The sequence below is a fragment of the Leptonychotes weddellii genome, chromosome 7 (genome assembly GCF_054177405.1).
Source record: "Leptonychotes weddellii isolate Sample4059 chromosome 7, ASM5417740v2, whole genome shotgun sequence".
Lineage (NCBI taxonomy): Eukaryota > Metazoa > Chordata > Mammalia > Carnivora > Phocidae > Leptonychotes > Leptonychotes weddellii.
Window position 1 is genome coordinate 35,414,099 of NC_138375.1, and position 14,381 is coordinate 35,428,479.

At 39.8% G+C, this 14,381-nt stretch overlaps 1 protein-coding gene across 1 annotated transcript in view; it reads left to right on the plus strand.

The window, feature by feature from the left end:
• ITGA2 (integrin subunit alpha 2) overlaps nucleotides 1-14,381 on the plus strand; it is a 102,490-nt gene that overhangs the window by 28,005 nt on the left and 60,104 nt on the right. The window lies entirely within an intron of this gene.

Genomic DNA, 14,381 nt, shown 5'->3' on the forward strand with positions numbered 1-14,381 from the left:
ACTCGATCCAGGGACTCCAGGATCATGACCTGAGCCGAAAGCAGTCGCTTAACCAACTGAGCCATGCAGGCGCCCTGTAATGGTACTTTTTAAAAACCTATGGGGCGCCTGGGTGGCTCAGTCGTTAAGCGTCTGCCTTCGGCTCAGGTCATGATCCCGGGGTCCTGGGATCGAGTCCCACATCGGGCTCCCTGCTCGGCGGGAAGCCTGCTTCTCCCTCCCCCACTCCCCCTGCTTGTGTTCCCTCTCTCGCTGTGTCTCTCTCTGCAAATAAATAAATAAAATCTTTAAAAAAAAAAAAAAAAAAAAAACCTAGATAGAGGGGCGCCTGGATGGCTCAGTCGTTAAGCGTCTGCCTTGGGCTCGGGTCATGATCCCAGTGTCCTGGGATCAAGGCCCGCGTCGGAGCCTGCTTCTCCCTCTCCCACCCCCCGCTGCTTGTGTTCCTGCTCTCGCTATCTCTCTCTCTCTCTCTGTCAAATAAATAAATAAAATCTTTAAAAAAAAAAAACCTAGGTAGAAAACTTTTCCTAAATATTCCATAGTAAATTCATAGTAGCAGTTTTGACCATTTAATTAACAGATGGAAGGAGGGAGGGAGGAAGAAAGGGACAGATAGGTGGGTGGATGGATAGATAGGTAGATAAGTAGATGATAGATAGATAGATAGATAGATAGATAGATAGATAGATAGATAGATAGATAGATAGATACAGTTGTCTTCATTTCTTATTCTGTAAACTGGTATCCACCATTGAGCTTTGTAAATGGTCAGCTAGCTGATGCTGCCTCTTGGCCATTTCTAGATTTCTAGACTTTTTCCCTAAATTTTTTCCTTCAGCAAGGCTTTATCTACTGGCTTCATTCTAAGTCAACCTTCCCTCCACTGTGTGGCACAGGACCCTCACAAGCCTTTGTGCAAAATTATAAAGTTGCCTTTCTCTAGTGCATCTGCATCATTTGTTTCTGCATGAAAGTGCCCCCAGTTTTTTGATGCTGTGTAATGGTTACATTTAAACACACTACCTTCATGGATATGGAAATATATACTCCCATTGCTGGCTTAAATTTCCCATAAAAATATTGAAAATCAATGCAGGGGTATTCAGATAATTCTGAAAGTTGTCTTTAAGTAGAACTGTAGCTCCTCTCTTGCCAGTGTTGATGTTCACTGGTCACAAGAGTCTTATCACTGGAACCTTAACTCCCTGTTCCAGCAGAAGGTTCCAGACTTACCCCTGGAGCTTCCAATCTGGATCCTTTAGAGTTCTTTCCAACGATTGAATAGGCTATTGTTGGCTTATCAAGTAAGAGCTATAATTAATAATCTTTTTTTCTGTGAGAACTTATGTTTGATGCTCAAAAAATTAAATTCAAAGACACATTTAAAATCCAAATAATTCACATTTTGGAGCATCCCCATCTGTGTGATAAAGAAATGAAATGAAATTATCACTCAAGAGGGTATTGTGTTTCAGAAGGCATCTTGAAGGAGGTGAATCATGAGGTGGGTCTTAAGGGGAGGAGATGAATAGTCAGGAGAAAAGCATTAACTAATATGAGGAGACTTGGAAAGTAAGATACACAGCAGTTTGTCAGTCATCCGGAAGGATAAGAATGATCTGGTTGAAAACCCAAAGTGTAGCAATTATTGACATCATTTGGGATATGAGAGGGCATCTCTAACAATTATATTATTATGCTTTGATAACAATAAACTGTAGTCAAAAGGCTAGAAAGATGTTATGGTTGGTATAGTTTGACCTTGGAATCCAGAAGATGAAGTTGCTGATGACCCACAATTTTTTATGTCCAGCCCCGATTCTTTCCTGAACTGTAGACACCCATAAGAACCATCACTACATGAATGCCTACTAGACATACCAAGCTTAACACAGCAAACTTAAACAAATACCTGATTTTTTGCACCAACTGATGAGACCAAAAATCCTCGACTCCTCTTTTCCTGTCATGCCCCCCCATATCTCATCCATTAGCCAGTCCTGTTGACGCCACCACCAAAATACATGTGATAACAGACCATTGGTTTCCCCCAACTTCCCTGCAGCCCCTGCTCAAAGCCAATGAGCCCTTGTGGGTACTGCAGCAACCACTTCTCACCCCGCCCCCTGCTTCCCTTCTTACCCCAGGGCAGCCTTGTGGACTATTAAATACGTGATTCAAACAATGTTACTGCCTAGACTAAAACCCTCTGTGGCTTCCTACTGCAATTAGAATACATTAAAATTCCTTAAAGGATCTTCCATGATCTGGTCTCAGTCTGCCTGTCCCATCTCATAATTCATCCCCTCACCCTTGTGCTCCATGAATTGTGTCTTCTATCTGTCCCTTGAACATACTAAGCTCATTACTACATCAAAGCTTCTGCACATGCCTTTCTCCTGGAAGGAGCAGCCTTCCCAGGATCTTCACTTGGCTGCTCAGTTCCCATTTTTCAGTCTCAGCTCAAATGTGTCCTCCTCATAGAAAGCTTTCAGAGCGTGTCTTCCTAAACAAGGACTGCAGCACACCTCCCAGCCACTCTCCTGCCTTCCATGCTGATTTATTTTCTGGGTAGTAGTTATTAGTATCTGAAACCACCTTTATTTGTTTATATGCTCGTTGTCTGTCTTCTGCCCTGTCTCTGAAGAGAGGCACATTGTTTGTTTCAATGGCATGTAGTCAGAACCCAGAATGTTATGAGTTGATTGACTGAATGAAAGTCCTATTTCCAAATGATTCACCTGAGGTACTCTACAAAGTGAACTATAGTCGTTTGACTTAAGTATGAGCCGAACAAGACCTTTGGAGGGACTCTGATGGTCTGCTTCGTAAGTGTGGCCTTGCTGAGGATGATCTGCCATCAAGCTTGCAGTTGTTCTTTTTATTTATTTATTTATTTATTTAAATTTATTTTATTATGTTATGTTAATCACCATACATCATTAGTTTTTGATGTAGTGTTCCATGATTCATTGTTTGTGTATAAAACCCAGTGCTCCAATCAATACGTGCCCTCTTTAATACCCATCACTGGGCTAACCCATCCCCCAACCCCTCTCCCCTCTAGAACCCTCAGTTTGTTTCTCAGAGTCCATAGTCTCTCATGGTTCATCTCCCCCTCCAATTCCCCCCCTTCATTTTTCCCTTCCTACTATCTTCTTTTTTTTTTTTTTTTTAACATATAATGTATTATTTGTTTCAGAGGTACAGGTCTGTGATTCAACAGTCTTACACAATTGTTCTTTTTAAGTGACAAGGTAAAGGTTGCTCTTTCTGGGACAAGGTCAATCTGGGAGAAAGAGCCACCATCAGTAGGAGATGCTATTAGAGATGATAAGCCTACCAAGGATCGGAAGGTAACTCAACTACTGGCCACATTGCAGGTTGGAAGTTGAGCAAGACCAACAGGGACAAAATGTTGACAGGAATCTAGGAGGCAGAGTCCCAGGAAAGTGAGAGATAGCCATACATCCTTTCTCTCTCCATGATTCTCTCTGAGCATGCAAAACGTTGTTAAAAGATGAGTGTATTAGCCACTTATGATGAGATTCTGGTGCTGATCAGGTTATGTCCAGACCAAGGACAGTAGACATTCCTAAGTCCTACTGTAGCCTTCTCATGACATTCCTGAAAGATGTATAAACACAAGACAATGACTACAGGGGAACAAGGCATCGCTCTATTGTTGGTTGGACTAGTGCTTTTAACCCCAGTGTAGAGCTTTCTGGTAAGGTGTAATGTTAGTCTTACTACCCTCAAGCCTGTCTATAACACCAGCTGGTAAGAGCATACCCCAGCATACAAGAAGAGGAGAAGGGAGAGTACCTGTCTTACCTGAGAGGCTAAATCCTGTGGCAGTCAAAAGCTGGAAGGAAAGAGAACCAAAGCTGGCCTGGCATGCCAGTCTGCCCTTTCACTGTGCTGGCCTTGTTACAGCAAAGAAGCAGAAGAGGCCACGTCATGGACAGCATCTGCTAATCCACTACAGGCTGGACCCTGTGTGAGGTGCAAAGTAGAAAACATCAACCTTACCTTTGAAGGAGTGTGGAGTAGAGTCAAAGCGGAAGACTGATATGCAGAGCTGGCAGAGATGTAATAAAGGCCAGCCCCATGTGGTTAATTGTATGGGTGACCTTTCAGTGTCGTAACTGTATTATCTTACTATTAAGAGCTCATTCTCTCCTCCCAAAGTGTGGGACACTCGAGGGACACCCTGGTCCTTCTCTCATTAGCCTGGCCCTGCCAAGGTGCCTTGCCACGGAGGACAGGGCTGTGGCAGGATCCAGCGGATGGCGTGTCCCCCTGTGAGGACAGGCGGCCCTCACAACTCTCAGGCTCAAGGAAAATAATATGAAACTTGGAATCCAGAATTGCCTATTTGTTTTGACGATTGGCACTGTGCCCTTCTCCACTCCTAATTTATGACAACTGCACAGACATTATGGAAGTAGCAGATGTGGGAAGGACTGTTTAAACATTAACTTTCCTCCTGATACTAATCAAGTAAACTTTGGGCAAAGAAAGTGGGATTACTGTGAATTCCTTTATAACTGTGAGTCTTTTTCTCTTGGACTTATATAACACTCTCTCTCTCTCTCTCTCTCTCTCTCTCTCTCTCTCACACACACACACACACACACACACCCTTTTATTTCCTTTACTCTCTTACTGCTTGTTCTGAAGCTGCTGTTTGGATAGTTTTTCCTCTGTTCTCTTTGACTTTCTTTACAGTCTGTATTGTTGAGCCCCAACTCTATCTCTCAGCCCTTTCCTTCCTTCTGACATCTCGCTTATGGCTCTGAGTTTTCTTAAACCACACTCCTTATTTTTCAAGTACAACATCAGCTGTCACATATGTCCCATGTTTCTAAGAATTTATAGGCATAGTTTACATTGGGATGCACAAGATTTTAACAAAATGATCTTGATGCTTTTGCTCGTTTTATTTATTATACTTTTATTACACTGTGGACTTTTATTCTAGAAATAGTGATGATGTGGCTTTGAGAATTCTAGAGCTTTTTTAACAGTTTCAAACAAGCTGCATAATTTTGAATGCAAGATTACTCCCAAGCAGAGCAGCAGAGCACCCCTCTGTCTGTAAGTAAAGCTGTGGTCTGCTCCCCCTTCTGTGTCACTTTGAGACACCCATTGTACACACAGGATGTTCAAATGTAGATGATGCAATTCTTATCAGAAGCAATTATACAAAGGATTGAGATATGTTTAAAGTCATTTCCTGGAAGCTTGTGGTGATATGTACTGTCTCTGTTTGTCTAATCCAAAGGCCTGCTGCATGAACAGTCTGAGCTCATTATATGACTCAAAAACCTTAGAACAGTCACTTGTGTAACAAAAACTGTCTGGCAACAAGGGGTATTTCCAGTGGGAGAGATGTAATTTCTTGTGTCAGCAAGGACTAGTGCATACTTGGTCCTTAAGTAAAGAAGAGAAATATAATGAACATGTGTTATGGCCAATAAAAAATTCCATTTATATATGAGCTTATATTATAGTTCAACTTTTTAACTAAGAAAAATATGAATAAAGCTCTATGTGTGTTATAAATATAACAGCTTGTCTATAGGAGATATGGAAGAGAATTTTAGATGAATAAGAAACATTCAATTCTATAACACATATCAAAGATTATGCCATATGTAGATTGGAAATAACAGTACTTGGTATTTACTGATATTTGCAATATTTAAAAGTACTGAGTACTCTTTCTTTGCTGAACACATAATACTCACAATAGCTCTATTATTACTCCTTTTACAAATGAGGGGACTGGGACTTGGAAATGTCAAGTAGTTTGCCTAAGATTACAGAGCCAAGAAGTAATGTGCATATGGTAGATTAATGCAAAACAGAGATAAGATGTTCCAAGTGTACATATTTTTTTTAAGTATCCTAGGAGGAGAGCGGCAGAAGGTAATTGGCATTTATAAAAAATATTTAATTCTATTGTCATATAAACTTTATAAAGTAAGATCAACTTCATTCAGTACTTTGAATTAAAATTTCTGCATGGACAGAGATGGCAGTTAACATCTGCCTTTTCATTGTCTCATAGACAGGGACTTGTCATGTAAGTCGGGAGCCAGAGCACAAGGGTTTTACCCTGTTTCCACACCACTAGCTGGGTGACTTTGATAAAGTCACACAACCTCTCTGGAGCACAAAGAGAGGGCCATTCCTACCAAACTGGAATGTTTTGAGCACCTTGTGAGAGAATAAAAGTAAAGCACTTCACTGGTGAAATCCAAATAAAATCTGTAGTTTAGTTAAAAAAAAAAAATTAAAGCACTTCAAACACTAAACCACTCTAGGAATAAGTCTAACCAAAGAGTGCAGTTTTCTGTACTAGAAAAACGGTAAAACACTGAAAGAAATTGAAGATAACTCAAAGAAATGGAAAGATAGTCCATGCTCACGGATTGGAAGAATAAATATTGTTAAAATGTCTATACTACCCAAAGCAATCTACACATTTAGTGCAATCCCTATCAAAATACCAACAGCATTCTTCAAGCTGGAACATACAATCCTAAAATTTGTATAGAACCCCAAAAGGCCCTGAATTGCCAAAGCAATCTTGTAAAAGAAAAGAAAAGCTGAAGGCATCACAATTCTAGACTTCTAGTTATATTACAATGCTGTAGTGATCAAAACAGTATGGTACTGGTACAAAAACAGACACATAGATCAATGGAACAGAATAGAAAACCAGCAATAAGCCCACAACTATATGGTCAGTTAATCTTCAGTAAAGCAGGAAAAAGACAGTTTCTTCAACAAATGGTGTTGGGAAAACTGGACAGCTACATGCAAAAGAAACTTTCTCACACCGTACACAAAAATAAATTCAAAATGGATTAAAGACCTAATGTGAGACAAGAAACCATCAAAATCCTAGAAGAGAACACTGGCAGTAACCTCTTTGACATCAGCCATAGCATTTTTTTCTTGATATGTCTCCTGAGGCAAGGGAAACAAAAGTAAAAATAAACTATTAGGACTACATCAAAATAAAAAGCCTCTGCATAGTGAAGGAAACAATCAAAAAAACTAAAAGGCAACCTACTGAATGGGAAAAGATATTTGCAAATGACATATCTGATAAAGGGTTAGTATGCAAAATATATAAAGAACTTATGAGACTCGGGGCACCTGGTGGCTCAGTTGGTTAAGCATCTGACTCTTGATTTCAGCTCAGGTCTTGATCTCAGGGTCATGAGTTTGGGCCCCACACTGGGCTCCATGCTGGGCATGGAGCCTCCAAAAAAAAAAAAGAACTTATGGCACTCAACATGCAAAAAACAATCCAATTTAAAAATGGGCAAAAGACATGAACAGACATTTCTCCAAAGAAGGCATCCATATGGCCAACAGACACATGAAAAGATGTTCATCATCACTTATCATCAGGGAAATGCAAATCAAAACTGTTTTGTGATATCACCTCACACCTGTCCACATAGCTAAAATGAACAACACAAGAAACAACAGATACTGGCAAGGATGCAGAGAAAGGGGAACCCTCTTGCACTGTTGGTGGGAATGCAAACTGGTGCAGCCACGCTGGAAAACAGTATAGAGGTTCCTCAAAAAGTTAAAAATAGAACTACCCTATGATCCAGTAATTACACTACTGGGTATTTATCCCAAAAATACAAAAACACTAATTCAAAGGGATACATGCACCCCTGTGTTTATAGCAGCATAATCTACAATAGCCAAGATATGGAAGCAGCCCAAGTGTCCATCTTTTGATGAATGGATAAAGAAGATGTGGAATATTATTCATAAAAAAGAATGAAATCTTACCATTTGCAAAGACATGGATGGATGTAGAGAGTATAACGCTAGGTGAAATAACTCAGAGAAAGACAAACACTATATGATTTTATGATTATGTGGAATGTAAGAAACCAAAAAAATAAGCAAAGGGGAAAAAGAGAAAGAGAAACAAATCAAGAAACAGACTCTTAATTATAGAGAACAAACTGATGGTTACCAGAGGGGACGTGGGGGTGGGGGGATGGATGAAATAGGTGATGGGATTAAGGAGGGCACTTGTGATGAGCACAGGGTGACATATGGAAGGGTTGAATCACTATATTGTACACCTGAAACTAATATTACACTGTATGTTAACTAACTGGAATTGAAATAAAAACTTAAAAAAACAGAAATAGACGATATCCACTGTTTTAAAAAAAGAAATAAATCATAGCCACTGTTAAAAAAAAAAAACACTAAATCATTATGCATATGTGATATGCACTCTCCTTAGCACTGTGTAAAAATACATAGGAAGAAAATCAGGATTTTTAATAACAAGTTCCTCCCTACTTCTCTCCACTGCCTGTTTCTCAACCATTTCTCATCTGTCATCGATTAGCTTCCATGCATATTGGATTAGCTTCAGTCCATTTCTTCTTCTTGGCCAAGAATGCTATTCTGATCCCTTTTCCAAAATAATAATGTCTTTGTCTTTCATTATGGCCTTTAAATATTAGCCAATATCATCCTTTATGTCTTTTTCCAAAGATAAAATTCTCTTGCCATTAGGTTATCCTGGCAGTGCCATTTAACATGCTTACTTTGTTTATTCTCAGAGTTTGCTTTTATTTTAAACCCATGACATATATATTCCTTTTTGTTCTTTCATTACATTTTATTTTCACTAACTTGTAACTTAGTCCAATTTTTGATTCTGGAAAGGCATTAGAAGTCGGACTCTAATAATCTTACACTTTTAAGCTAAAAACTTAATACTTTTATAAATAATTATTATGTTATTGCCATATAATTAAACCATCACTCAACACTGTTAATATAGATGTGCAAAATATCATGTCTCCTATCAACAAAGACCTTCTCCAAGCAGCCAGTAGGGGCAGAATAGTGAACCGAGTATCTTTTAGAACCCCATGAACCACCGTGGTGTTGATCCACCTACATTTGTTACACCATAGTTGTCCATTTCGTTTCCACTAAGTTTAAATAATCTTTATAGCTAAATTTTTTCCATGGTTTCTGTTATTTATCATAAGTAAAAATCTATAGTAGAAAAGGCACTTTAAATATCCCCAGCTCAGACTTCTTTCTCCCTGCCCCCACTCTGGACACAAATTTGTGTGTATACCTAACAAACACACACACACACACACCCATCTTTTGTGACTTGCATAGGGGATAGATCTGCTACTCCCAAATGTCTGGAGACCTTCAGTGATCTGTGAAAATTCTCCATGCCTCACTAGCTTGTCTTATAATTTAAAGCTTTCCACTGTGTTGATGCCTGAATGTCTGTTCCTGGAACAAAGTTCATTTACAAAAGTGAATGGGGCTTACATATGCACACCTTCCTGGTGGCCAGTTGTCTGAAACTTTTCCATCAGTCTAGCTCCATCTGAAGAGGGATTTGGGGAATACAAAGTGGCATGGGTGGAAACTGTTAATTTGTTTATGGCTAATAGGATGGGCAGACAATGAATACCTGTCCTCTAGAAGAGTTCTAAGCAGAACTTACTATGATAGAAAGAATCAGGGGTTTGGAATGAAAGGACACAGGTGCAAATCTAGGCTTTGTTGCCAATTAGACGCTTAGACTTGTTTTTTTATAGGAAAACAGGAATATTTGTAACACTTGACCTCTATTTATAAGGATCAAAGAAGACAGTGTACATTAAAAGTACTTTATAAACTATTAAACAGTTTATAAATGTTACTTTTCCAAATTTTATCATTGATAAAACAACCATCTGCCTAAGCACCTTGTTGAAATGTACTATCTCAAGGGCTTTGATTTAGAAAAATGTGGTGGTCTTAAAAATCATTCCTTCCCTTCGAAGAATGTAGAATTTATATCATCACAAGGCTTTAAATTGAATATATCAGCTTTTGATTTTAACTTTAGGAAAACTGCATGTTGGATGAGTCAACATAACAGAATCAGCTTTTATTTGATTCATCTGTTTACAGTACAAAAGCTCATTTCCAGGCTTTTTATGAAACAGAACAATAGGCTTAAGATGTTTTAGCAATAATGAGGTTGGTGGACTCGACATCAGGGAACTGAAAGACCTTGAGGGTTGAGCCATCCCCTATTTTTTTTTTTAAAGATTTTATTTATTTATTTGACAGAGAGAGACACAGCGAGAGAGGGAACACAAGCAGGGGGAGTGGGAGAGGGAGAAGCAGGCTTCCCGCCGAGCAGGGAGCCCGATGTGGGGCTCGATCCCAGGACCCTGAGATCATGACCTGAGCCGAAGGCAGACGCTTAACGGCTGAGCCACCCAGGCGCCCCTAGCCATCCCCTATTTAAGGAAGCAATCTGGCAGCCAAAGGAGCCTGAGGTAGCATAATGAAGCTTAGAAACTAAAATTTCCTTTCAACACACGCCAAAGGGTTTAACTATTAAATTTATATCAACAGTATTTCCCAACCAGGAGCTAAAAATGAACTCTCTTTACCTGTCTTCCTCCTTCCTGGAGACTTGAAGTCTTCCCAGGTGATTTCTTTGCATCATAAACTCCTTTTACATTTCAAGCAGGAAGCAAGTAGCTATAGAGAACTCACCAGAACCCTTGTGTCGTCAGTGGCTTGGAACTAAACAATGTAAGGAACAATATTTATATTTATATACTATAGACTTTGAAATTTCTTACATTAATGTGTTATATACAATAGGCTTCTAATCCTAAGTAAAATATCCCCTTGGATGTCTGATAGATACCTCAAACTTAAAATACCTCACACTGAGCTCTTGAGCTCATCCTATCTCAAAATCTTGCTCTACTGAGCGTATCCCCCTTATCTGATCATGACCACTTGGTTCCTTTTAGTTTCTTTTTTTTTTTTTTTAAGATTTTATTTATTTATTTGACAGAGAGAGACATAGTGAGAGAGGGAACACAAGCAGGGGGTAGTGGGAGAGGGAGAAGCAGGATTCCCGCCAAGCAGGGAGCCTGACGTGGGACTCGATCCCAGGACCCTGGGACCATGACCTGAGCCGAAGGCAGACGCTTAACAACTGAGCCACCCAGGCCTCCTTGACTCTATGTGTGTGTGTGTGTGTTTGCATGAGTATGGGTGTGGGTGTGTGTATTTAAAAACTAACCTCTCAAGAAATCCTGATGGCCCTACCTTCAAAATATATCTAAAATAAGATCACTTCTCACAGCCCTGTAGGAACCCCTCATCACCTCTTGCCTGGATTTTGCATTTGCCTCTGAAGTGCTTCACCTGCTTCACTTGGCCCAATGCAATAATTCTCAACAAAGCAGTCTTCCAAATCCTTCTAAAATATGTCAGATCACATCACTACTGTGTTAAAAAAAATCCTCCAATGGCTTTCTCATGTCACTCATGGGCAAAGCCATGTTCTTAGAATTTCATATCAATCTTATGGGATCTGGCCCCATTACCAATCTGACCACCTCCTCCCACATTCTTCCTCTTACAGTGTGGTCCAACCACAGGGCTTTTGCACTTGCTGTTCCCACAGCCTAGTATTCTTCCACCAGAGTCTTATGGTTTACTCCTTCGCCTCCTTCGAGTCTTTGCTTAAATTGCACCTTTTCAGTGAGGCCCTTCCTGACCATTCTAATAAAGATTATAACACCCTCCACGCCACATTCTTATCCTTCTCCTTTTTCCCGTAAAGCACTGATCATCATCACGATATGTTTTATTTACTTATTAAATTTATTGTCTATCTTTTCCCCACTAGAATGTCAGCTTCATGAGACCAGAATTGTTTGACTGACTTATTCATTGACGTATCGCCAGTGCCTAGAATCAAGTCTGGCACGTAGTAGGTCTAGCCACCACGTACAGCCTCACAGGCTGCATACTTAACAAGACCAGAGCACACTATTTATATGGAAATGGTATCCCCTGGAGTTGTGCAAAATTTCAGCCCCACAGGATTTCAATAAACGTTTGTTGAATCAAAGAAAACATGTTTTGCCCTACTATCTTAAGTACATTCTGTCAATAATCTCTAGAAAAATCACTAGTATTAAAGGAACACTTGCAGAGTTTATAGACTCACAGACCAAAGGAAGATATTTATAACAGACCCTGGATTGTGGGTTTAAACTACCTACACCACCATAAATACTGTTTACTAACTAAACAAAGTATTTTGAATTCCACTGGAGGTGGGCAAATTGGCTGTGTTTTGGAACTCTACATAATCACTATTTCCCCACAAGATAATTGAACAGTAAGTGTTATTTTAAGTCATCTTGGAAGAATTCCCAGTTTCACTGTAGGAAAGAGAGTTTATATCTTGGGATTTTGTTTTGTTTTGAGAATCAGCACACACGACTGTTCATGCAGCTCTTTTGTCTGTTGTGATTACGTTAAATCCATTCCTTCAAAGATGTTTTACCATACTGCAGCAGGGTTTACTCACTCACCTATCCTATTCTCCACCTTTGTAACATTTTCTCCTGACATGTTTCTTCCTGTTACAGCTGATTACATAAGATTTTATAGCTAAATATACCAGCCTCCCTCACCTTCCTGTCTGATTAATATAAGAATGTCACAATTCCCTTGGAGTAGCCACTGGTGACGTCGTAGCCTTTCCTTATGAGGATGAATTGTCAGGAACCAGGATTTCACCGAGGCCTGTGGGTAGAAGCGAGGAGAGTCTACTGGAAATGTTGCCAATAAGGGAGTTAACAATGGTCTTTGAAACATTCTCTGTAGTCACTAGCATGACCTGGAGGCTACTAACTAATGTGGTTCACCATATTGAAAGAATGAGTCATATATGATGAGGACACCCTGGTTCTTTACCAGTCACCAAGGTGATCTGGTTTTCCACTGTTACCTGTTGTCTTGTGTTAGTTTAATATGGCATCATACTGCCAGAGATTTACATGTTTTCTTTGAGAGATTTACAAGTACTTTCACGTCCTTTTTGTTAAGAGGCACACAGTTGTGCAGATGTTTCTTTTTCTCTCTTCTTCCCATTTGATTCGTGTAGGAGGCCACAGCTCTCACAGCAGTAGTGGAGATGTCATACCCCCTCCTGAATGTGAGATTATCAAATCCCGAATTCTTTGGTGAGGTTGGAGGAAGTGAGGTGGGGAGGTGTGTCCAGGAAGCACTTAGTCAAGAGGAGACAGCAAGTAGCCTTTTGAGCTTTCTCATTGAGAAGTAGGTAACTCCATGATGGTGCTTTACTGCTGAAGACTCTGGAGAACAAGATGGTTAAATTTTAGATGAGAAACACTTTATTTTTACTCTTCAGTGTGTTTTTTGCCCTTGGGCTGGTGAGGATGGATGGAAAATGTGCATAATGAAAGTCGCCCAAATTACCACATTTAGTATTATTTGAACATGATCTGCTCTTACCTACATTATGAACAGTATGGCCTGGGCCCACAGTGTGGATGTGCTCTTACAAGTTGACCTTGGCTGGTGTCCTTCCAGTCCATAGCCTCCTTACACACCACACAGCCACACCCTCATCACGGAAGACATGGCCTGACCATCAGTTTCCAGATCCACTCCTTGATTATTCTGGAACACAGCCCATTTGTCCAGATAGTTTTCCCAATCTGGGCCCTATGCCAGGCCTTTGTGCAGCTAAGAGGAAGGAGAATAAGCTAAGGGTTAAGAGCTTGGGCATCAGAATCAGTTACACTTAACTCTCACTTACTGTGTAAATCATTAACTGTCTTTCAAAATAATTGGTATTTTCTTCTTTCCATGATTATTCACACTCTTCCCTCTGCTGAGAATGATGACTGCCACCTTCATCTTTCAATATCCATTTTTGCATCCTCTGACCATTTTAACGTTTGTTCCAGAGAGGAACTTATTTGTATCTTTCTGTTCATTTGTATTGTTATTGTTTTACTTGTCATGTATCTTAAACAGTTTTACTAGATTTAGTAGATTGCTTCTTAGTCTTTTTGTATCCATTGTGGCACTTAGTGTGAGGCACATGTTGTTTAATCAACAATGATAAAATATTTTTGCAGAAGGCTCATGAAAGAATTTAAGTTTCATCTAATCTGCCAACCTTGACAGGGAAAAAAAACATTGAATCAAATATGCTTCCTTAGTAACTGAGTGCTGCTGAGTAATTAACCTACTATAGATTCTGAAGATCAGACTGTTTACATGGACTCTTTCTGTTCATTCTTCTGTAACCAGAAATGTTAGGTGAGTGTCTCCACAGGGAAACATTTAGTCTCTAGTTGGACAAGCTGGGTAGGAAATGAAACTAACCAAAAGGAGGATGGGAGCACCAGTCTCCAAACTCTGCATCCTGTGTTCTGGCTACAAACACGTTACACATAAAGAAAGCTCCACAGTATATTTGCTCCGTGTTTTTGCTAAGG